The 23,977-nt window shown below is 46.0% G+C and overlaps 1 pseudogene across 1 annotated transcript; it reads left to right on the top strand.

The window, feature by feature from the left end:
• Window positions 1-6,612: 6,612 nt before the first annotated feature.
• On the top strand, window positions 6,613-23,534 carry LOC105507909 (annotated as a pseudogene). The gene is made up of 2 exons (XR_001001177.1): window positions 6,613-7,444; window positions 23,514-23,534. The product of XR_001001177.1 is annotated as a nuclear factor NF-kappa-B p100 subunit-like (transcript).
• The last annotated feature ends 443 nt before the right edge of the window (window positions 23,535-23,977 follow it).

Genomic DNA, 23,977 nt, shown 5'->3' with positions numbered 1-23,977 from the left:
GCGCACCGTTTCCACGGGAATCCTGAGCACGGCAGGGCCTCCACACCCGCCGTGGTTCCCAGGCCTGCGTCCTCTCTGTCTGTGTTGCAGAGACCGCCTGGGACCCCGGGGAACGCCAGACACGGAGTAGCGGACACCACGCGGGGACAGGTCCCCGTGCGTGGAGGCGTCAGGATCGGGAACAGCACTTGGGTGGGAAGGCTGGCGGGGTCTGAGTTCCTGCTGGTTCTGCCCCCGAAGAAGCGCAGCCCTGGTGAGCCCAGCGGTTCCTGTGGATTGGGGAGCCGGGCAATGTGGTGTTTCCAGTCTCCACTCCAGGCCCCAGTTCCTGGCCAGCTTGGCCAAAAGGAGAGGCTGGACTTTGGTGAGTGCCTTCAATGAAACCGGCCCATGCCACCCAGTGCCCAGCATGACAAGGTGAGGCTCTAATGCCGCTACACCCTGAATCCTCCTCTAGGCTTTTCTGGCTTTGCCCGCCCAGCTGATCCGTGCCAGGAGGAGGAGGAGTCACCTGCATGCTGCATGCTGCGTGCTGCGTGCCAGAGGCTGGAGCCTCCAGCAGCCTGGGGCTGCAGCTTGCCTTGTTGGGGTTGGTGGCGACTACAAGAACTGCAGTGCGCCTGAGCAGTAGGAGGGCGGCTAGCTGCGGCCACAGCAAGGGCTCGGCTGGGCAGTGGCCAGGTGGTAGGAGCATTGTAGGGTGGGCCAGTGCATTGAGGGCAGCAGCAGTGGTTGTACTGGCATCAGCACTAGCGGTGGCAGCAGCAGCAAGTCCGCAGGCCAGGAATGGGGAGTAGGAGCACTGCCAGTCCTGCCCTGCCAGGCCTTGGATGGATAGGATGCTTCAGGTAGGTGGGAAACTTTGGGTGCTGTACCTCACACCTCAGTGGCAACAGTGGAGGAACAGCCAGAGGAAGGAAGAGGAGTCCTTCTTCTCCTGCAGTCTCTGCAGGGCGCCCTCCTCCTGCTGGCGCTTCAGCCAGGTGTGAGTAGCAGCATTATTTCACTTTTTTTTTTTTTTTCCTGAGATGGGGAGTCTCGCTTTGTCACCCAGGCTGGAGTTCAGTGGCACTATCTCAGCTCACTGCAACCTCTGTCTCCTGGGTTCAAGCGATTCTCCTGCCTCAGCCTCCAGAGGAGCTGGGACTACAGGCGCGTGCCACTTCATCCAGCTAATTTTTATATTTTTAGTAGAGACGGGGTTTCATCACGTTGGCCAGGCTGGTCACGAACTCCTAACCTCAGGTGAGCCACCTGCCTTGGCATTATCTCTTAACAAATTTTAGGGGGTGACTATTTGTGTATCTTTTGCTTTTTTTTTTTTTTTTTTGGTTGATATCGGACTTACTCAAATTTCATGAATCAGGGAGGGAAAAAAAGGTATCATAATAGGCCTTCTGATTTCCTCACATGTTCTTTTTCCTTCCTTCCAGTCTGTGTTTTCTTCTCCTTATCATCTTCTTCTTCCTCCTCCTCCTCCTCCTCTTGTTTCCTTTTTCCCAAGCTATAGCCTTAACAACGCATAATCTCATAGGGCAAATACCCAGTTTGTTTGGTAGGGGTGCACCTGACACAGAGGAAGACCATGGGCAAGACCTGATCCCATCTAAGGTGAGCTTCTTGACAGAACTTCTTCAGCACTTGCTTGAGTATCCAGTTCATCCGTTCTACTTTTCCTGAGCTCTGCGGGCGGATGGTAGGCTGTGTGCAACTTCCATTTTATCTTTAGCAGCCAAGTCAAGTCCTGGACTATTTCAGCCACAAATGCTGGTCTATTATCTGATCCTAAAGTTAAAGGCAGTCCAAATCTGGGAACGATGTCTGTTAGCAACACCTGGGTTATCTCTTGTGCCTTTTCTGTTCGGGTGGGGAAAGCCTCTATCCATTCTGAAAAGGTGCAGACAAATACCAACATGTACCAATAGCCCCCAGCCAGGGGCAATTCAGTAAAGTCCACAAGTAGGTTCCCACAAGGCGCTGTTCCAACTTCCTGAATTCCTGGAGGCCTGGTTGGTGCCTGCCACTGGCTGTTTCGGGCACAGGTTAGACATTGCTCATAAACAGTTTTAGTAATGGTGGTGAGTCGTGGCACATAAAAGTGTTGCCCCAGCCGGGCGCGGTGACTCAAGCCTGTAATCCCAGCACTTTGGGAGGCCGAGACGGGCGGATCACGAGGTCAGGAGATCGAGACCATCCTGGCTAACACGGTGAAACCCCGTCTCTACGAAAAATACAAAAAACTAGCCGGGCGAGGTGGCAGATGCCTGTAGTCCCAGCTACTCCAGAGGCTGAGGCAGGAGAATGGCGTAAACCCGGGAGGCGGAGCTTGCAGTGAGCTGAGATCCGGCCACTACACTCCAGCCTGGGCGACAGAGCAAGACTCGGTCTCAAAAAAAAAAAAAGTGTCGCCCCAGCAAAGTCTCTAGTGCTGTCTTTCCCATGTAAGTCCCTTGGTGAAACTGTTTAACAAATCTGGGAGCCACTATCTCAGGTATGGCTAATCTCCCATCAGAGAACTTCCACCATCCTCCTTCAATGTAGCTCCCATTCTCCTGTGCAAACCAGGCCTTTTCACTTGGAGTGTAGCTGGATGTCTCTGGGAGAGAAATCTCCGGGAGGAGAGGCGTAACCAGAGCTTTCTCCTTAGAGGGCAAAGTCATCATTGCTGCTCACTTTGCTTCCATGTCTTTCCTGTTTCCTTTTGCCTCAAAAGTTCCTGCTGCCTGATGTCTTTTGCAATGAATGTCAGCCACCTTTTCTGCAGCCCATACAGCATCTGGGAGCTGTAGAATTTCTTCCTTATACTTTCTTTCTTTCCCTCCTGCAGTTAGAAGTTCTCTTTCTTTATACATTGTCCCATGGATGTACAGTGTAGCAAAAGCATACTTAAAGTCGGTATAAATACGACTACTTTTCCTTTTGCTAGTAGTAAGGCTTTTGTTAGGGCTATTAGCTCCACCTTCTGGGCTGATGCCCCAGCAGGCACTGGTTGAGCTTCCACCACTGAGTCACATGTCACAACTGCATACGCAGCTTGGCAGACCCCTTCTGATATGAAGTTGCTTCCGTCTGTGAACTGCTCAACATCTGGACCTCCAAGGGGCTGATCTGCTGAGTCTCTTCAGCTGGAGAATACTTCCTCTACTGCATCTATGCAAAAATGTTGAAGGAGGGGATCCCTCAGCTTGTCTGTGGGCAGCAGAGTGGCTGGATTGAAAGTATGGACAGTTTCTACAGTTATATATGGATTTTCACATAGGAGGCCTTGATACTTAGTCATTCTTGGGTTTGATAACCAGTGGTGCCCTCTTTGGTCCATGAGAGTTATAACTGAGTGTGGCACTCAAATTATTAATTTCTGTCCTAAAGTTAGTCTGTTGGCTTGTTGTGCCAGCAGGGCTGTGGCTGCTAGTGCTTTAAAGCAAGGGGGCCAGCCTGTGCTACGGTGTCTAACTGTTTAGATAAATATGTCACTGGCCGCTGCCATGACCTCATCATTTGGATCATCAGAACTCCAATAGCCATTCCTTCTTGCTCAGGGACATGCAGGAAGAAAACCTTAGTCTGGTCTGGCAGCCCTAAGGCTGGGGCCTGTATTAGGGCTCTCTTGATTTCTTTAAAGGCCTTTCCCTGGTCAGGCCCCCGCCAGAGGAGGGGCGTTCCTTTTCTCCCTGCTTTGTGGCTTCATGTAGCAGTTTTGCCATGAGTGAGAAGCTTGGAATCCAAATATGTCAGAAACCTGCTGTGCTCCTAAAAACTCCCTTATTTGATGCTGGGTGGCTGGAGTAGGTAGTACACACACAGCCCGCTTCCGTTCACTGCCAGGCTCACATTTTGCTTGACTTATGTCAAAGCCTAGGTAGTTAACTCCTTCTGAGCATATTTTTGCCTTTTCTTTCCATACTCTATATTCTGTTTCCCATAGGAGATGGAGGAGGTTATCAGCGCCTTGAAGGCAGTCCACCCAGGTAGGGGCTGCAAGTAAAAGATCATCTATATACTACAACAGGACACACTTGTCATTGGGTGGAGTGAAAGCCCTAAGGTCTGATGCCAGTGCCTCCTCAAAAATCGCTGGGGAGTTTTTAAACCCTTGTGGGAGCCATGTCCAGGTATACTGAGTTTTCCCCAACAAAGGCTGGCTCACAGGGACCAGCAGCAGACACAAGAATGCATCTTTGAGATCCAGGCAAGTAAACTATGCAGCGCTTGCAGGAACGTGACCCATCAACCATTCAGTACCTAACCATCCAGGGGGTTAGGTATCACTGGATGAATGGAAACTGTAGCCTGGTTCACTGTGCGTAAATCTTCCACTGGCCTATATTGGTCATTTGGCTTCCATACCAGCAAAAGGGGTGTGTTCCAAGGGGACCTGCACTTCACTATGATGCCATGCTTAAAGATCCAGTCTATGCGCTTTTGAATGCCACTTATGGCCTCGATGAACAACGAGTATTGACGAAACCATACCGGAGTCACTCCGAGCTTTAGCTCCACCAAGACTGGTGCCTGATTTACAGCCAATCCAGTGGATTGTCTTCAGTCCACACTCCCGGAATCTTTGCAAGTAATCCATACATTTCAAGTGGTCCTGGCACTTCTGGTCTAAGTGCTATTTCTGCATATAGTCTCCATTCCTCAGCCCGTGGGAAGGTGAGGGTTAATACCATAGTCTTCCGCTGACTCAGGTTTAAAGACACATTCCCTGGCGGCTTGAAAGAAATTTGCGCCTGCAGTTTTTGGAGTAAGTCTCTTCCTAGCAAGAGGACTGGACAATTTGGAAGGTATAGACACTCATGCTGGACTTCTCATCCTCCAACAATACACCTCCTTGATTGACGGAAGGGTCTCTTCTCCGAGACTCTGGTTGCCCCAATAATAGTTGTGTAATTCCTGGATAGTGGCCTTATAGGCTGCGTCACTACCAAATGCTCAGCTCCGATCTGCCATAAAGTCCATCTGTTGGCCCCCCATCTCCACTGAGACCATAGGCTCCTGGGGGCCCAAAGAAACGCAGGCTGGTCTGTCTCAGTCCTCATAGCCTGCTACCTCTGCTAGGCTAATTAGATCGATGTCCGGTCTCAGAACACAGCAGCTGGTGGCCAGACGCTCCAGCCAAACTCTCTGGTCATGGCTATTGCCCTTATCTTTCTCTGGACATTCATCCTTCTGGTGTCCTTTCTTTTTGCACAATGCACATTGATCCTTCTCCAGGCTTTTCCAGGCTTCAAAACCTGGTCTAGACTAACCTCTTCCACAACCACGTCTGCGACCATGTCCATGCCCCCTCACAATGCCAGTCTCTCTTTCAACCAGGGCAGCCACTAACAGCTCAGCTTTTTCCTTAAGCCTCCGCTCAGTTTCCTTCTTTTCCTCTTGTTCATGGTTAACATACACCTTAGGAGCCACCTCTATAAGCTGAGTAGCATTCACGCCTGAGAAACCTTCCAGTCTCTGAAGTTTCCGCTTCCTGGCACCCTGCACCTGGCTAAGAAATGATGTCTTCACCATGCGCTGATTTTCAGCAGCCTCTGGATCAAATGGAGTATAGAGCTGGTATGACTCACAGCCTCTCATAAAACCAACTGGGGTTCTCATCAGTCTTTTGGAGCACCTCTAAAATCTTTCCTATATTCATTGCTTTCTTTCCACTTCTTATCCCATTTAGAAGTGCCCCCTGATAAGCTTTGCAGATGCTGATGCTCCTCTGCGTCGTTAAGGTCCCAGTTGGAGTCTATCTCTGGGAAGCACTCCTGGGCATAATGCCGGACATCATTTGTATCATCTGGCATAGTGTTCTCTTGCCATTGGAGGGCTGCTTGAGTCACTCTCCTGTGCTCCTCTGTGTTGAATAGAGTTAAAAGGAGCTGTTGACAGTCTGACCAGGTGGGGTTATGGGTCAGAAAAACGGACCTCATCAAGTCTATGAGGGTTTGAGGCTTTTCCGTATAGGAGAGAGCATGTTGTTTCCAGTTTAGGAGGTCTATGGCAGACAAGGACTGGTAGACGAAAATCCACTGTCCTCCTTGAACCTGGCCTTGCTGATCATGATAAATGTGTGCTCAAGTCTCACGGAAGGGCATTTGTAAGGCTCGGGTGCGGCCAGACTGGAGGTAACCCGCTGCGTCACTTTGCTTTTCCTCCTTAGCAAGGGCCTCAGCAGAGAAACAGCCCTGAGCCATGCTCAGGCGGATATACCCCAGGCTGGTAGGCAGGTCTCCCCAGAGTGGGCGGGGCTCTCTGGAGTGTGCCACCCACCGTGCCCCAGGGCTCCACTGACTCCTCACTGGGACACTCAGCAGCCTCCCGGATGACGTGTTTGCCACCGCCACAGGGTGACTTCCTGCCTTAGCCACCTCCTGGCGGCCGGCAATGGAGTCCTGTTGTTGGGGCAGGGGTAGCATAAAGAGCCTGGCATTCGGTGCCTGGAATGAACTCCAAGGAGAAAGCCACAGAGCTGAGCGCCCCCTCCAGGACCACCCCAACCCCCCACCCCCAGTGTGAGAGCCGCAAGCCTTGGAGATGCTGTAGCGAGCCTGAGAGTACAATACGTGCCTGCTTGTCCTGGTGCCGCAAGCGCCCAGGCTCTACTCCACTACTGTGTCACCACAGAGCCCTGCTGGTGGGACGGCACCACCCGCTGACAGTGCAGATGAGAACAGAGACATGCTACTGCACCTGGCCATCATCCACAGGCCGACCAGTGTCATGGAGCAGATAGCCCACATCATCTACCACGCCAAGCACCTCGGCGTTGTCAACCTCACCAACCACTTGCACCAGAAGCCCCTGCACCTGGTGGTGATCACTGGGCAGACAAGGGTGGTGAGGTTTCGACTACAGGTGGGTGCAGACCCGGCACTGCTGATCGGCGTGAAGACTCAGTCATGCACCTGGCACTGCAGGCAGGCGCTAGTGCCTCAGAGTTGCTGTGTGCACTGCTTTGGAGTGGAGCTCCCGCTGTGCCCCAGCTGTTGCACATGCCTGACTTTGACGGACTGTATCCAGTACACCTGGTGGTCTGAGCCCAAAGTCCTGAGTGCCTGGATCTGCTGGTGCACAGCGGGGCTGAGGTAGAGGCCACAGAGCAGCAGGGGAGCTGAACAGCCTTGCATCTAGCCACAGAGATGGAGGAGCTGGGGTTGGTCACCCATCTGGTCACCAAGCTCCGGGCCAACGTGAACGCTCGCACCTTTGTGGGAAACACAAAGTGCACCTGGCAGCTGGTCTGGGATCCCCGACCCTCACCCTCCTCCTTCTGAAGGCTGGCGCTGATGTCTATGCTGAGAACAAGGAACCCCTGTGCCCGCTGCCCTCACCCCCTCCTCTGAGAGCAACTCGGACTCGGAGGGGCCTGAGAAGGACACCCGAAGCAACTTCCAGGGCCACACGCCTCGACCTCACCCACAGCACCAAGGTGAAGACCTTGCTGCTAAATGCGGTTCGGAACACCATGGAGCTGCCCCTGACCCCGCCCAGCCCTGCAGGGCCAGATAGTAAATATTTTTGGTTTTGCAAGTCACACCTTCTGTGTCACAACCATTCGACTCTACCCTTGTAGCACAGAAGCAGCACCCAGGGATGACAGGTCAACAAACGCGGGTGGCTGTGTTCCAAAAAGTTTTATTTATAAAATCAGCCGTGGCTACCATACTGTAGTTTTGATCCCTAAACTTACAGTATAAAGATACTAGATGAAGTCAAGGAGAATGCTTCTGACAGGAACAGTCACAAGAAGCAGAAGGCAAAAGAAAAAAAAATGTGTATTGATAGTTAAAATTAGTATATAGAATCTCTAAAAAAAATGCTTGCAAATCAACACGGTTTTTTTCTACAGAACTTCGCTGAACTTTTCCAAATGCTAAAATGCTTTGTGATGCTGCAAAGACTCTACAGAGTTGCCCAAAGTTAGTGCACCTCGGTGCATCTCTGCTGAGGCTAAACCATGCCACCCATCAGGACATCCCACCAAGTGGACCTTTCCAGCCTCCCCTTATTTAAATGTTTCATGGCTTTCCCTTCTACATAAACAGTGTCCACTATCACTTAGGTCAGTGAGGTTTGGAACTACATTTCACAGTCCCTGATTCAAACTCCAACAGAACTACTAATAGGAGCTTAAAGACTAGCAGCCGCTTCTGGATAGAGGGAGCTAATAGGGAAGTAGAGCCATCTACAGGAGATATGTGGTACTGCACAACAAGAGCTATGCGAAGCAGGTGAGAAAGGGACTTAGAAATGCATCACAGCACCTAGTATAAATCGCTCTACACTCCTTTATTTAACACAGAGATTTAGCAACGAAGGCAGGGTTTTCAGGAGCAGGCCTTTTTTTTTTGTTTGATGGGGTTGGGTGGAGACACATGATCTTGACAGCAATTTATGTTATGACAACATGTGTGAGGAAGAGAGGATATTTAGAGTAAGTGTTTCCTTTACAGGCTTAAATGGGCATTCAACTTATACACAAAAGTGCGCCCATTTTCAGTGTCTCCATATCAGCACCAATTTCATTTAACTGTAAGATTCTTTTTACCATGAACACTTGGGGTGCTCAATGGTTTAAAGGACATTCTACACAAAAGTTTGAAACCTCTTAATTACAGCAACTAAAACCTCGCAATGGTTTCCTAGAAAGTCTTTTGTGCAGTATTTTGAAAAACAGATTTTTCTCCCAAAGAGTTAGGACAATAGCATTCATGTCATAAGAACTCTGTTTTTTGGACCACATTTTGTGATAAAAAGCAAATGAGCTTTGCATTTAGGAGCTCCAGGAAGTCCTTGTTGCCCTTGGAAGTCTGCCCCCTCACCCCGACAAAGGGCCAGACAGCTTGGAGGTAGGGAATATCTCTCTCCATAGGCTCACCAAAATGTGCCGCTGGCTGTATGTTCTTTACTGATGTCCCGCGAGCCCTTAAGGTATTTCAACAATGAACATCTCGATTTTCTGTGGATTTATGGAAGAAAATGTATCTCTCCAAATGTGTGTAGTAGTTCCTTCCCCCTTATCTGCAGGGAATAGTGCCAAGACCCCCAGTGAATGCCTAATGCAGATAATAAACAACCCTATATATGCTATTCTTTTAACTATACATACATACATACTGGAAATATAGCTTAATTTGTAAACTGGGCACCATATGTAATTAACAACCATATCTACTAATAAAATAGAACAATTAAGACAATAGGCTATAATAAAAGTCATGTGATTGTGGTCTCCATCTCTCTCTCAAAATACCTTACTGTACTGCACTTCCTGTGGCAATGTGAGATGACACAGTGACTATGGGATGACATGAAGTGAGGCAAATGATGTAGACATTTTGACATACCGTTTGGCTACTACTGCCCTCCTGATGATACATCGGGGGAAGATCACCCGCTTCACGTGACCCCAGAGCATCGTGCCATGACAATATATTTTTTGCTGGGTGTCAGGAGCAGACAATGCTGATGTTTGGGGATCCTTGAGAATTGAAGGGGGTTTTTTTTGTTTGTTTTTTGTTGTGTTGTGTTTTTTGCCAAGACCTGCTGGAAGAACACTGCAATCAGTTGTTTTCTTTCTTTTAATCAAACTGTTGCTGCAGAGGCTGTAATTCTTCGGTGAGAATACGAGTAATTTTAACACTGCATTCCATCCTAAGATATTCCATAATTTGGTTTTTTAATGTCTGTGCAATTTGAAACACTGCAGCACATTTCAATTATGTCCATGTTGCTGGTTCTGCTTCATGTCTTCATCTTTCTCCGCAGACGATTCAACAAGTTCTTCCAGTTCCTCATTTGTTAGCCCTTCTTGATGGCCTTCAATATCTTCTGCCACTTCAGCGAGCATGTCAGCAACCCTTCTCCACCAATCTGTCTTGCTGCATGAATGATTTTCCTAACTTCTCCACTGATCCCAGAGAAGCCTTTAAAATCATTCATGGCTTCACTCCATAAGTTCCTCCAGCAGGCATTTACAATTTCTGGTTTTAATTCATCCAATGCAGCTTTGAAGAAAGTTATTGCATTAGCAATAGTGAACAGCAATAACACGCAAGGATCTGCCATCTCCTGGGATAACAGTGCCTTCTGGATACCTCCTGAGGGATCTGCCTGAGGCTGCTTTATAGTTAACTTTTTTTAATAAGTAGAAACAGTACATTCTAAAATAATAATAAAAAGTATAGTAAACACATAAACTAGTAATGTAGTTGCTTATTTTCATTATTAAGTATTATATATCGTACCTTACATTGTGTGCTATACTGTTGTACCACCGGCAGCAGAGTAGGTGTGTTTATACCAGCACCAGCACAAACACATGAATAATGTATTGCACTGTGACATACAAAGGCTACAATGTCACTAGATGATTAGTGCTCATCCAGCTCCATCATAATCTTATGAGCCCACCATCCCAAACCAGGTCTGTCACTGACCAGAGCCTTGTTAGGCAGTATATGACTGTACTTCTATGAACCTCAGTGTCCTCTTCTATGAAAATGGAATGATGGGCCAAGTGCGGTGGCTCAAGCCTGTAATCCCAGCACTTTGGGAGGCCGAGACGGGCGGATCACGAGGTCAGGAGATCGAGACCATCCTGGCTAACACGGTGAAACCCCGTCTCTACTAAAAAATACAAAAATCTAGCCGGGCGTGGTTGCGGGCACCTGTAGTCCCAGCTACTTGGGAGGCTGAGGCAGGAGAATGGCGTAAACCCGGGAAGTGGAGCTTGCAGTGAGCTGAGATCTGGCCACTGCACTCCAGCCTGGGCGACAGAGCGAGACTCCGTCTCAAACAAAAAAAAAAGAAAATGGAATGATGTTAGTACTACGTCAGGGGATTATGTGAGAATTAATTGGGATGATGCATGTAAAGATTCCGAGCAACTTTACATACAATCCTTCTCAAGATCAGGGCACGATAAATTTACATTTAAAATAACTAAAGATACAATTTGAAAAACTGGAGTCATAAATCAATAAAGTATAATATTTCTACTTTTCTAGCAAGTCCTAAATCAGCCTAGCTATAAAATTAGTAAATAAAATTCTCTTTGATTTTCTTTTTTCAATTATTACAAAGCAAACCTCTGAGATTTCAGGGTCAAAATTTTCCATTTATGTTTATTTGTTGCTATTTTTATTTCTGTCACTTTTTATGGGTTTGGTCCTTTTAAGTGAAAAGATAATGAGATGATCATGATACTTAGATCTTGAACAACTTATGCACACACACACACACACACACACACACACGTCTAAATTTCTTTTAAAATAAAAGTAAATTCGTCCTAGAAGTTAAAACATTGATAAGTGTCTAGCGGAAAGTAGACAATTATCTATCAGAGAATGTATCTACTTCTGCAGGTGATAGTAAAAGTCTAAATAAAACACTAGAATTTTACAAATAAATCAATGCTGTTTTAATCCACAAATTGGTTTCCAACTACCGATTTAGCCAAGTGATTCTTAAAAGGTATAAATATGAACAGTGAGTCTCATATCCTAGCTACCTATTACTACATAACAAGCAACGCCAAACCCAGTGGCGTAAGCAAGAGGAAGCCTTCATGGACCTCATGAATCTGCATTTGGGTTGGGTTCAGAGGGACTGGCTCATTTCTGCTGCATGTGGCATCAGTAGGGGCAGCTCCTGGGGCTGAGGTCATCTGAAGACTCAGTGTTCACCTGTCTGGAGACTGACAGCAGCTGTGGGCTGGAACACCCATCCCCAAGGCCCCTCCACACAGCTCCTTGGCTCCCACCCAGAATCTGGCTGAGTTCCAAGATCAAGCATCCCACGTGAGAGTGGGACAGAAGCTGTTTCCTCAGTTTTGACCTAGCCTCAGAGGTCCGGCATCAATTATCTCACTCTTAATTAGCTGAGGCTGACTTACAAAGAGCCACTAAGATTCAAGGAGAGCAGCCATGGACTCAACATTTGATGGGGAGTGGCGAGGTTCTGGTAGGGCAAGTAGGATGGGAAACATTTTTGCCACCATTTTTGGAAAACACTTTCTACCTCACTTACATTGCACTGAGTCAATGCAACATATTTATCTACTATGGCATTTTGCTCATGTCTTGTATCCAAATTAGAAATTCATTCATTCATTCAAAAAAAAAAAACATGCAGCGAGTTCTTGTTATGAGTTATGCACTTTACAAGGTGATGGGTATATCCACATTAATAGGCAAGATTAGATGCGAAAACTGTCAGTGCCTCTGCTTAAAATAAGTACTGCCTCGTAACATTAATAATTTGTTTGAGAGTGATTTAGAGCAGTTGTTAGAATCGAACTCAGGATCCAGATTGTCCAGGTGCTAATTCTCACTCTCTCGTGTGCGCTTGTCTATGATATGGGCAAGTTCTTGAAACTTCTCTGGGCTTCTGTCTTCTTGTCTGTAACATGAGACTAGTAATAGATCTGCCTGGTAGGGTTGTTGTAAGGAGGAAAGGTATTAATTCATGCAATTGGTTAGTGTCTGATAGTAAGCACTCAATAAATGTTAGCCATAATTATTATTATTTACTAAGATTAAAGTGGGCTTCAAATGTTTATGGCATAACAATAGGTGAAAAGGAAGAGAATTAGAAAATCAATAAAGCATACAATATCACTATAACAGAGAACAGAAAAACCTTATATGTGGAAGAAATGTTATATTGGAGAAAAAAGCAACAAAACATTTTAAGTGATGTGTTGGAGTGGAAAAACTACAGAAAATATTTTTCTTCTTATCTCTATATTCCAAAAATTTTTTCACACAAAAACGAATTGCTTGTATAATGTTTATATCGCTGACCTATAACTGAAATAATAAAGCTACTTCCCGTTACAAGAAAAATCAAATGTTTAAAGGTATACATCCTATGTACTTCCAGTTCCCTTTAAAATTCATCATATTGATCTGTGTTATACTTTGCTCTCGTCAATACAGCACACCTAGTGTTGCAGCCTATAGAGAAAGGAACGAAAAATGGCTTAAAACTAAATGACATGTTACAGTCTGAATTACTAATACATACTCAGCCAATCCCTGGTGCCCAAAAGACCATCTGTCTCCCTTTAATGTCTCCGATAACCATCTATATGTTTCACATTTATCACTCTGACCCTAATGCATTTGCCAAACACATGAATATTTAAATATCTAAAACTATTGCATCAACAGAAAATGTGACAGATTTACAGTTGGGGTTTTTTCCTTTGAGTAACCAAAGGAAAAAGCTGCGCACCTGTGCTGTGGACTGCAGGGCAACTCAGTTTCCCCTGAAGAGATCTAAGAACCCAAAATCTAGACCTTCAGGAATAACGATAGCTGTGCTTGTCAGTGCTTACTCTGTCCTAGGCTCCAGGCTGCTGTTTGTCCTCTGTTATCTCATTTCATCCTCCTAACAGTTCTACGAGGTCTGAAACATTATTAACTCCTCCTTACAGGGGAGGAAGCTAAAGCTCACAAAAATTAAATGACTTCCCACAGCCAGGAGGTGGCAGGGTTGGGTCTCAAACATCTTTTTTCCCAGCACCAAAACTGCCCTGACCACTGGCCTCCTGCAGCAAGCAGCTACCCACTCACAGCAGTGCTGCCACCGAAGGCTCTCAGCACTCGGGTTCACTGGGGTGGCAGGCAGAGTTTTAGCAATGACACTCCACCCGGAGCATTTCCTCACAGAAAAGTGAGGGCCAAGATTCCCACTAGGCCTCGCTGTCACAGAAGAGGTCACTTCCTTGGGCCTTACAAAACCATGCTGCTGCTGTCTCTTTCTTCATAACAGGACACGTACATCATCCTTACATGGGATTGGGAGTGGGTGTATTAGGCTGTTTTTGTGTCGTAAAGGAACGTCTGAGGCTGGGTAATTTACAAAGAAAAGAGGTGTAGTTGTTTCATGGTCTGCTGGCTGTACAGGAGGCATAGTGGCAGCACCTGCTTGACTTCTAGTGAGGCTTTTACTCATGGCAGAAGGCAACGAGAAAGCAGGCGGGTCACATGACGAGAGCGGGAGCAAGAGCGAGATGGGGGAGGAGCCACACACTTTTAAACAACCAGATCTCGTATGAAATCGGAGAACTCACTCATCACCAAGGAGCTGGCCCAAGCCATTCATGAGGGATCCGTCTGCATGATCCAAACACCTCCCACCAGGCCCCACCTCCAACACTGGGGGTTACATCTCAACATGAGATTCAGAGGGGACAAATATCCAAACCATATCAGTGAACGTATGCAATTAAAGAAAAGTTACAAGCCCAATGGCAAAGAATAACGGCATGAGAAATATCTAGACCAACTTACATCAACATCAAGCTTGCCGGAGAAATTCAATCCTGTAAGTCCAATTGGAGGTTCTAAGATGGTCGAAGGTGGGACCATGAGAAACGGGAGAAAACACTAACATGCAACATTTGGAATGAGAAGCGCAAAGGGCGACCTAGGCGGAGGGAGCTTTATAAAAAGCATGTGCAGCGTGAAGCTAGTAACTGTTGGTATTAAGCATTTTTCTAATCTGACGTTCATAAGTACTACTCCAGCTGAAATATAAACATTCCCTGAAAGGTATAGTGTGACTTTTATTGGGGTTTGTTTTGTTTTGTTTTTAGGATTGAAAGGATGAAAGAATCGGTTGTTCAAGAGCCAACCCCACCACCGCCCTCACAAAAAAAAAGATTCATCCGATTTTCTTCTTTTCAGGAACTGTCTGCTAGGGCTGAAGGCAACATTTTTCGTGAAGCCACCACGATCTCGTTGAACAACGTAATGTTAGCGCCAACACTTACCTTGGAACGCATCTCTGCCAAAAGCCTTATTTTCCAAAGGAGGAAACTTGGATGCACTTTTCCAAATTCACTTAGTTAATTAGTGAAGAGCCTCTCAGAAGGAGTAAGTTCAACATGTTGGCTCAAACAAGCCTTTCTTGTGAGTGTTTCCCTAAAAACTCCTGTTACAATGGAGCCATTGTTCCTTCAATAAGTCATTAACATGATTGCTGTTGAGGGATGACATTCATCCGAGGAAGAACTGCTCATCAGGCCACTTGAGGTCAGACTCACCCAACAGAGAAGCTCACATATCCTCCTTTAATGAATCCATTACATCAAAATTTGGAACCTATTGCAAACAGCTGAATCTGCCACAACCTGACTACGTGGGTTTTAGCATTAACTATCACTGACACTGTCCATTGAAATGATGTGCATAGTATATAAAGCTTTGTTTTCTAATACACTGAGGGAATTGGAGAGCCAGTTAAATAATCAAGCACTGTAATTAACACATTTCCATTTACATTGCCCCCATAGTCCCTCCTGACACACCTAGGAATCATAAACTCATAGGCTGCCAGCACAGGAAGCTGTCTGAGTGGTCATCGCAGCCCAACTATCTCACTCAGTGGTTCTCTGGTTCGTCTTCTTATCACATTTTCAAACATCAGAATCTTTGGTGGCACACTAGAAAGGCCCAAACAACTCACAACAACCCCAAACAAATCATCAAGAATCATGATGCTGTCATCCCAACAACATAACAGTGCCCAGAAGAACAAAGCCATCATCACCTTCCCATTGGGCCCCCTTCATCCAGGCGCCACTGTTTGACCAAAACTCATTTCTGCTCATCTCAGCTTGTCCTGACTAAACCCAAGCTCTCCTGGGCATGAGCTGGAAATGCTACTACTCTCACAGCAAGCCTGCCTGACTCCACGTCATTCCCCACAACAGCTCAGCTCAAATTCCTCCCGATAGACACTACTGAAGAGTATTTCTCTGACTGGAGCAATATAAATTCATTCACAAGTGATGTAAATCAGGCGACAGTCCTGTGAATGATCTAGGATACACCAGAGCGCCCTGGCCCAGTGCTTAAGAAACACTCCTCCACCCTAAAAATAAAATTTAGGGTAAAGACAGAGAACCATGAATGCGCTAAGAAACCTGAATTCTAGAATGGCTTCTTCCATTCATTAGCTATGTGACTGGAAAAGCAGTCTTTGATTTTCACACTATCAATGACACATTTGGAAGACATACTGTCTTAGGAGTCTTCTAGTTTAAAGTTTCGTGGTTCTAAGCAATATCACAGTGGTTCCCTGAATGGTGTTACCCTCTAAATCTATAGATGGTTCCTGAAAGATCAATTTACATAAATAACTTGCATGACTTTTCTCTCTGCTAGGTACTAAGCCAATTCTGTCATCAAAATGTATTTAAGCCACTAGTATAGAAGAAGCTATGCTAGCTGGCCACAGAATGAAGAACAGGAAACAGCCTAATAATACCAGTTTCTTGACAATCAGGAGGACTGGTTAAAGGCCAGGTAACACATCCCTTGTTAGAAACGCATCATCACATAATAATGATTTGGGTGTAAAGTAAAGTTTTTTCCCTGTGCTCTTCATCCTTCATATGAGCATAAAGCACACTTTTATCAACATAGAGAAATGGATCATTAAAAACATATGCATAACACGATGAAACATTTTACAAACTACACCAATTGACATAGCAAATAAAAAATGAACAAATTAAGACATAGGACTAAAAATAATAATTTTAATCCCTTTTAATTATATAGCAGTTAAAAAGTAAAAACAGTTTAAGAAAATCAAACTATCTTCCACAACTGCAAGTATTCATTGTAATAAAAGTTAATTAGCATTTTGTACCAATAAGACGGACTTTTTAATATCCTGAATTGTTTGAGTTTTCAATTTATTTTTTCTAGATCCCTTTAAAAATTGCATTTCTTCTCATTCAATATTAATATTTATCTTTAGACAAATGACTTAGTCACCACAAAACAGCATAGTGCCCAAGGCCGTGCCTATGAATTACGAAATGGCTTCAGAGACTCTCAAAGATTCTCCGAAGTTGCCACATAAAGAAATGCCAATTGATCCAACATAAAACCACTCAAGGAAATTTCATCCAGGGTTTGAATCCCAGGACTACTGGAAGCAGTGTTATCAAAGCTCCCTGAAATGCCTCAGTGAAACTCATTACATTCCTGGCTGCAGAATCAGCCCATCTTTCCCAGGACCTGCTCACTCCTGGGCATGGGGAAGGCTGCCCATCCCAGGTATCAGCAGGTTATCTAAGGGTCTGCTCTGACCTGCGCTTGAAATTCTAGAGGGATTCCTGTTTCAAGGCTTCTGAGTTCCCAGAATTTGGGGTTTGACATGGACACACCCTCCCACTTGCTTTAGTTCAATTTTACCAGACAGTTTGAATTTTTGTAGAAAGTTGAATAATGGCCCCCAAAGGAAATCCATGCCCTGATCCCTAGAACGTGTGAATATCACCTTAGGCAGGAAAAAGGACTTGGTAATTGTGTGTAAGGATCTTGAGTTGAGAAGGTTATTCTGAATTATCCAGGTGGGCTCTAAATACACTCATGGTGTCCTTCTCACCGAGAGGCAGACGGAGAGTTGACAGGAAGAGGAGAAAGCCATGGACAAGGCAGGCAGGGGTTGGCGCGGGGTTGCCACATGCCAGAGAATAGCAGCAGCCACCAGAAGCTGGAAGGGACAAGGCACACATTCCCCCTTCAGCCTCCAGGTGAGCAAGCCTCTGCTGAGATTCATTTCAGCCCCGTGACATTGATTTGGACTTCTAGATTCCAGAAACCTTAAAGCTGTTGTCGTAGCCACCATGTTTGTGGTAGTTTCTTACAGCAGCCACTGGAAGCTAATACAATTTTCAAATGGACTTTCCACTATTTTCCACTGATCATGACCTCAGAAGCAAACTTGGATATGGTATTAAGCATCCCTAAAAGACCTTGTACAGACACATCTATGCGTATGGCATTAAACACCCCCAGGAGACCCTCTGCAGACAGTATCTCTGCTCATGATATGCAACGCCTGTCAGAGATCCTCTGCAGACAATCTCTATGCTTGTTGTTCCAAGAACCACTCTCATGACTGGTTTTTTTTTTTGAAAGAAACACCCATTTTTGTTGATGTTAATAAGCAATTCAGCTTGCTAAACTCAGGAAAATATAATTTTAGGTTCCGGTCTTGGTAATTAGTCTTCCTTTATATGCAAATACAACTAGCATTTTCATGCAAAGTAGCCAAAACTAAGGAAAAAATTTAATTCTATTTTCAATCTACTGAACAGTTGTAATCATATTTATTTGTCAGCTCAGACTCAATCCCAATTTTAGGTCATAGAGGAAAGTTTTCAAATAAACAATTTATCTAAAATATGATCAATTTAAGAGGATTTAGTAAAAACAGAACAACTTTCTAGAAGTGGCTCTTTGTTAATAAACTTGGATCCTACACAGGCTTTGAGATATGTGTGATTTCCAACAAATGTGGTGTTAAATAAACACTTCCATATAGAAATATAATAAGTGCAACCATCCTGAATTGGGACTGCTGCCTAATGTGTTTCATTCACAGCAAATTCTCATTAGAAACACCTGGGCCCATCCCTGCTGCCCCTGATGAGTGCTGCTACCTGCTGGCCACAGTCATGCTGTCTGCCAGCCAGGAGGTGCCGAGCAACCAGATCATCACCCCGAATCTCCAACCTCACAATGATGCCATTGGTGCATTCACTGTCCTGTGATGGAGAATTTCCCACATAAATGATTCCCACTCACCCAGACACGGAGCCAATGAAGTCTGAGGGCACAGCAGGCAAATGCCATTGTACGTGGAGAACTAACGTTGTTCACAGTGGTGAGATCAGCAAAGTCAAAAGTGGCATTTTATCATAACACAGACAGAAAATGTGCAAAATTACTCACCTTTTAACATCTCAAATATGAATACAACTTTTGTTACAGAAGCAGTTTTCAAGCTATAAACTCTTTTAGACCCCACAGGCCGCTGCACCACCTTGGAGGTGATCACTTTGCTCATTCCTGGAAGTTGCTACAGGAACTAAGCCGCATCCAGACATTGACTAGTTATAATGATAGATTCTGGAAAGATGGGAGCTGTTTATTTCCTTTTTTAACCTTTTGAGAATCTTGGAAACATTGAATCATTTCATGCAAGTTTATGTACTTTAAGCAACGATATATCCAGGAATATTTTAAAGTAAGAGAAAGTTAAAAATGATCCAGGAAGATTTTAAAGAGGAAGTTTGTATACACACACGTACACACACACATGCCCATACATGTGGGCGTGTATAAATATATATAAAATATGACTCTAGGTATGTATGAGATGAGATTCCCAGCAGCTGTAACTTGGACCAAGCTGAAACTCAGAGCACAGTAAGAACTTCTTTGCCTCACCCACTTAGATGCTCATGTGGACCAATGTTTTAATCTTCCCTGGGACATTAGTGAAGGATGGAGGGAGCATGGGGCCTTGTGTGCCTAAGGGAGTTGAGAAAAGGAAGTCACCAGGGCAGGAGGAACAACCAGAGCAGCGGTGGGGACCGTGACTAAGGCCAGCCTGCCCTGAACGGCCATGTGTTCTCTGACTGATGGCTGCAGGGGCCTCACAACCTCCCATTTCCAGAGCACGTACACACCGTGATCGGGCTGACCCCACAAGCACTGGAGCACACTGCCCTGAACACTGGGACAGCTCGGTGGAGGCTCAGGACTGGGCTCCAGTCACAGCCAGCCTGTTGTTCCGTAAGGTGGGACGGGAGTGGTGCTGCGGGCTGAACGCCTCCATGATGACCTATCCAGTGGGCTTTTTCTCTCTGTTCTTGGCAATCTTGGGGTAGAGTTGATATTTTCTCCTGGTACTGAATGTTCAGGACCCACTGGACCGTGCAGCTTCCTCCTGGATCCCTTCTCCTCGCCATCCACTTTGTCTCCATACCCTGGCCCTATATCATGTCCCCCGCCTTCTTCTCCCAGGGGAGCTGCGGGCTCTCTGCTCTTTGCAACCAGCACTGCAGCAGACACAGGACTGTCCCCAGAGATGCTGATGCCCTAACCCCTCTGTGGCTGCATTTGGAGACAGGGCCTTCAAGACACAAGTAAGGGTGAATGAGGTCATAGGGCTGGATCCCTAATCCAGTATGACTGGTGTCCTTATAAAGAGAAAAAGAGACACCAGGGATATGCACAGAGAGAAGGTCATGTGAGGACAAGCAGAGAAGGCAAGCCAAGGAAAGAGGCCTCAGGAGAAACCAACCCTGCCAACACTAACAGCTGGACCTTGGACCTCCAGCCTCCAGAACTGCGAGAAAACAAATGTCTGTTGTTTAAGCCACTCAGTCTGCAGGCCTTTGTTATGGCAGCCCCAGCAGACTAATGCACATGGATCTCAGACACAGGACTCTCTGCTCAGTAACTACAACGACCCTGGAGACGTGCCTGACTCTATCTCAGGCTGGCAAGAGCCACCTCCATACTCCCTTCTCCAGGAGCAAGGACCCAGACCCATCCTGAGGCCTGGCACAAGATGCTACCAAGGGCATCGGTCTGTGAAGCCTACAGACAGTTTTGTGAAGAACTGTTGCTCCAGATGAAGATGCTGGGGTCCCAGTGACCCAGGTCTCCTGGGGAGGTAAAAAGCCACAGCCTGAGCCTGTCTCCCTTCTCGCTGAGCAGCTGTAGCTAGGCTCCCCCTTCCAGAGCCCTGCACAGCGACGGCACAGTAGACAGGGGGCCCCACCCCCTGCAGAACTCCCCACCCCACACACTGCCCTCTGCATGTGACCACCACACCTTGACCATGCTTTAATTCGACTGTAATTTACTGGGACCATCAAGTCATTTTCACCCTTTTCTTGTAACAGTGGCAGATACAAACATTAACAGATGGAAAACTGTTTTTCTATTTTAAATGTCTCCATGGGATAAACCACTCGCAGATGATACTACCTGATCGTGTGGACTGGCTTATCAAATAAAACTCTGCTGCCTACATTTTCTGGAGGGTGTGATGTAACAGGAGTAGTCAAGTGATCTTTATTTTCTAAATCTAACCTGAAATTTATATTAGTATCAAGAAGCAAAATGAGAGAAAATAAAATCACTTGCATAAAAAAGAGCTATCCATCCTAAAATGAAATATATAGAACTCAACAATATTTCAAGGAAAAAATACAAAACCTTATGACTTTTTTTCTTTGCAGTGTTTCAGGATTTGTACGGCTAGGGTGACATGGAGGCTGAGTGAAGCCAAAAGGTAAGTCACTTCCATTTCCTGGATAGAGTTGTGCAAGAAAAACCCAGACTGCGATGGAAAAAAAGGAGGCCCAGGGCCCCTTGGTGGGGAGCCAGCTGGGACGGGGGGTGCACAGAGTCCTGGAGGAGGTGGAAGAAGAGGTGGTGCTCTTAACAAGACCTCTCCTCTCCATTTGGATGCACATGAAGCACTGGATTGGAGAACGGCAGAGGAGGAGGAGGGAGAAGGAGAAGGGAGGGGAACATAGCCTGGTAGCCAAGGGGAGGGTCTGAGGAGAGACATGAGGGACACTTCGGTCTCAGAGGAACCATGACCCTAAGCACAGAGGTCAGGATGTATTTACTCCCTGCCTAATGCCCCACAGGATTGTCAAAAGCATTAAGATCCACTCAGCTGCTCCTCACCTGCACATCAAGGGCTTTTCTCTCCAGATAGTTTTACTAGAAGGCTGTGGCACTCAAATCACAGACTTGGACTTGTCCAGGCTAGCAGTCATTTCTGAGTTTTCATCTCCTTCTATCACAGGATAAACTTACCAAGAGTGTTGCGTTTTGCAGAACTGTGTTGAACCACTACTGGAAGGCTCCTTGTCTCTCTGTAGGAAAAAAAAAAAAAAAGCCTTTGTTTCTTTATTACTATTATTAATAACCAAAGACTAAGTATCAATAAAGACCAAAACGAGTGAAGAAAGTGGCAGCCTTTTACTTGCAAATTTGCACGCACTCTCGCGCGAGGTTCGCTGGTCCGCAGAAAAGGGGCCAGGGAAGTCGAGCTGGCGTTCTCGGGTCAGGTTCTCTGAGGAAATCACCCGGGCGCCTTCCGGCGGCGGACTTTTATGCATTGTTAAGGGAAAGGGGCGGGCCGCGGGTGGTACAGGGGCGTTTCCATAGGCGTGGCTAGATAGGTTTCGGTTTTCCCAGATTGACGTCACGTGGCGCATGCTCAGTTGATCTGCATTTTCCCGGGCGCGGGTAAGTTGGTGATGAAGCACCCGGAAGCAACAGGTACTGCTCCATCTTGTTCACCTTCCTCCATCTTGTCCCTTTTCCCTCACCCATACAAAGCCGTGTTTTACTGCCTGCAAAATTCCACCTAAAAGCAAGAGAACTGCAAAGAACTGAACTCCCACAGCCCTTCCACCATCTCCCACTAGTACACGGGGCAGTGAAACTTAATGCCATGTAGTTGGTACCCCTTCCATCTCCAGCATCTTTGGACAGGAATATACTAACAATGAAGACACTACCTATCACAGTTTGTAGGCTAGAGCTAACATCATTCGACAGGGAAAGGTCATACAATTCAGCACTTAAGAAAACTGAGGCCGGGAGCGGTGGCTCACGCCTATAATCCCAGCCTTTGGGAGGCTGAGGCAGGTGGATCACAAGGTCAGGAGATCGAGACCACCCTGGCTAACACAGTGAAACTCCGTCTCTACTAAAAATACAAAAAATTAGCCAGGCAAGGTGGCGGGAGCCTGTAGTCCCAGCTACTTGAGAGGCTGAGGCAGGAGAATTGCGTGAACCCAGGAAGCGGAGCTTGCAGTGAGCTGAGATCACAGCACTGCACTTCAGCCTGGGCAACAGAGCGAGACTCTGTCTCAAAAAAAAGAAAAAGAAAAAAAACTGAAAATGAACTGAACAACTGAGAATATTACTAAGAAAGTTAAAAATTGAAAAACACAAGAAAATTAGAGCAATGGAAATAATAAAATATTGGAACAAAATGTTTCAGATCTCTGAAAAATTGGAGTGCTTCACAGGAAAATCTTATATAAAGTAGACATTTTTTCTTTAGTTAACTTTTAAACAGTGAATGCAGAAGTTAAACTGGAATGAGTGAAAGAAATCCAGACATAGAGGAAAATAATGTTTCAGAGCTCAGTGCAGGGCCAGGAAGAGAAAGGAATGGGTGGAGTCCTGCCTGAACCTCTGCCCATCCTCCCACCCACCTCCCCATTCCCCGTCTGCACACCAAGAGAACAGCAGAGCACCTCCTGGCCTGGTCAGCTGCCTGGTCTTCCTAGGGGCAAAAACCAGAAACTCCCCATTCTGTGTTGCCTTGAGCTCTCTCCTGCACCTCTCCACCCTCAGCCACAGCCAGTCAGTACTGGCCACTCCACCTGCAGCCTCAGGACCAGTCTTCCACAAAGGGCACAAATGCGAAGAGAAGCTCTGGAAAGCTCTCTGAGACTTGCCATCCCATCTTGTTCCTCGGTTCTGACTTCTGCCTCATTTCCCTGGGTCGTCCTTAGGGCTCCCCATCCAAGTAAATGCCCAGGCCCCAGGCCCTGCAGGAGCGAAGTGCCTGATTGTTTGTAGTCCCAGCCAAGGCCTGCGATGAACCCTGGCCAGCATCGCATAAAGTCTACTTTCCCACAATTGTTCAATTTCTAATAGTCCTGAAAAATACCAGGGGAAAAAATGGGATTTTCACTTTAGTGGACGTATTTCTAACTAGACAGGTCAAATCATGGATAAAAACATTGTATGTATATAAAATGTTAAGCAAATTGTCCTGAAATACCCATATAATACCTTGTCAAGAATTAAATTCTGATTGTGTATTTATTTGGAAAGTGCGAAGAAGAAAATAATTCACAACAAATAACTCACACATGTCTAAGTTTCTTATCTTTCTGACTGTGTTACCAAGTGGTAAGTGGAAAGGACATCAAAAACTCCCCCATAAAACAAATATTATGGTGATAAGGCTCAAGTTTAGGTCATTGTGGCTCTGATGAAACTGAAATATCTCTTTTTTAGCGAACGGCGCCCTCTTATGTTATAAGCACAACATAATGTTTTTGTTAACATATTTGGGTTTGCTGCTTTCTTAGGTGACACTCCTACCTTGGGGTTTT

The sequence above is a fragment of the Colobus angolensis genome, unplaced genomic scaffold (genome assembly GCF_000951035.1).
Source record: "Colobus angolensis palliatus isolate OR3802 unplaced genomic scaffold, Cang.pa_1.0 Scaffold155, whole genome shotgun sequence".
Classification (NCBI taxonomy): Eukaryota; Metazoa; Chordata; class Mammalia; order Primates; family Cercopithecidae; genus Colobus; species Colobus angolensis.
The sequence above is the reverse complement of the archived record's forward strand: the minus strand, read 5'-3'. Positions and strand labels throughout refer to the sequence as shown.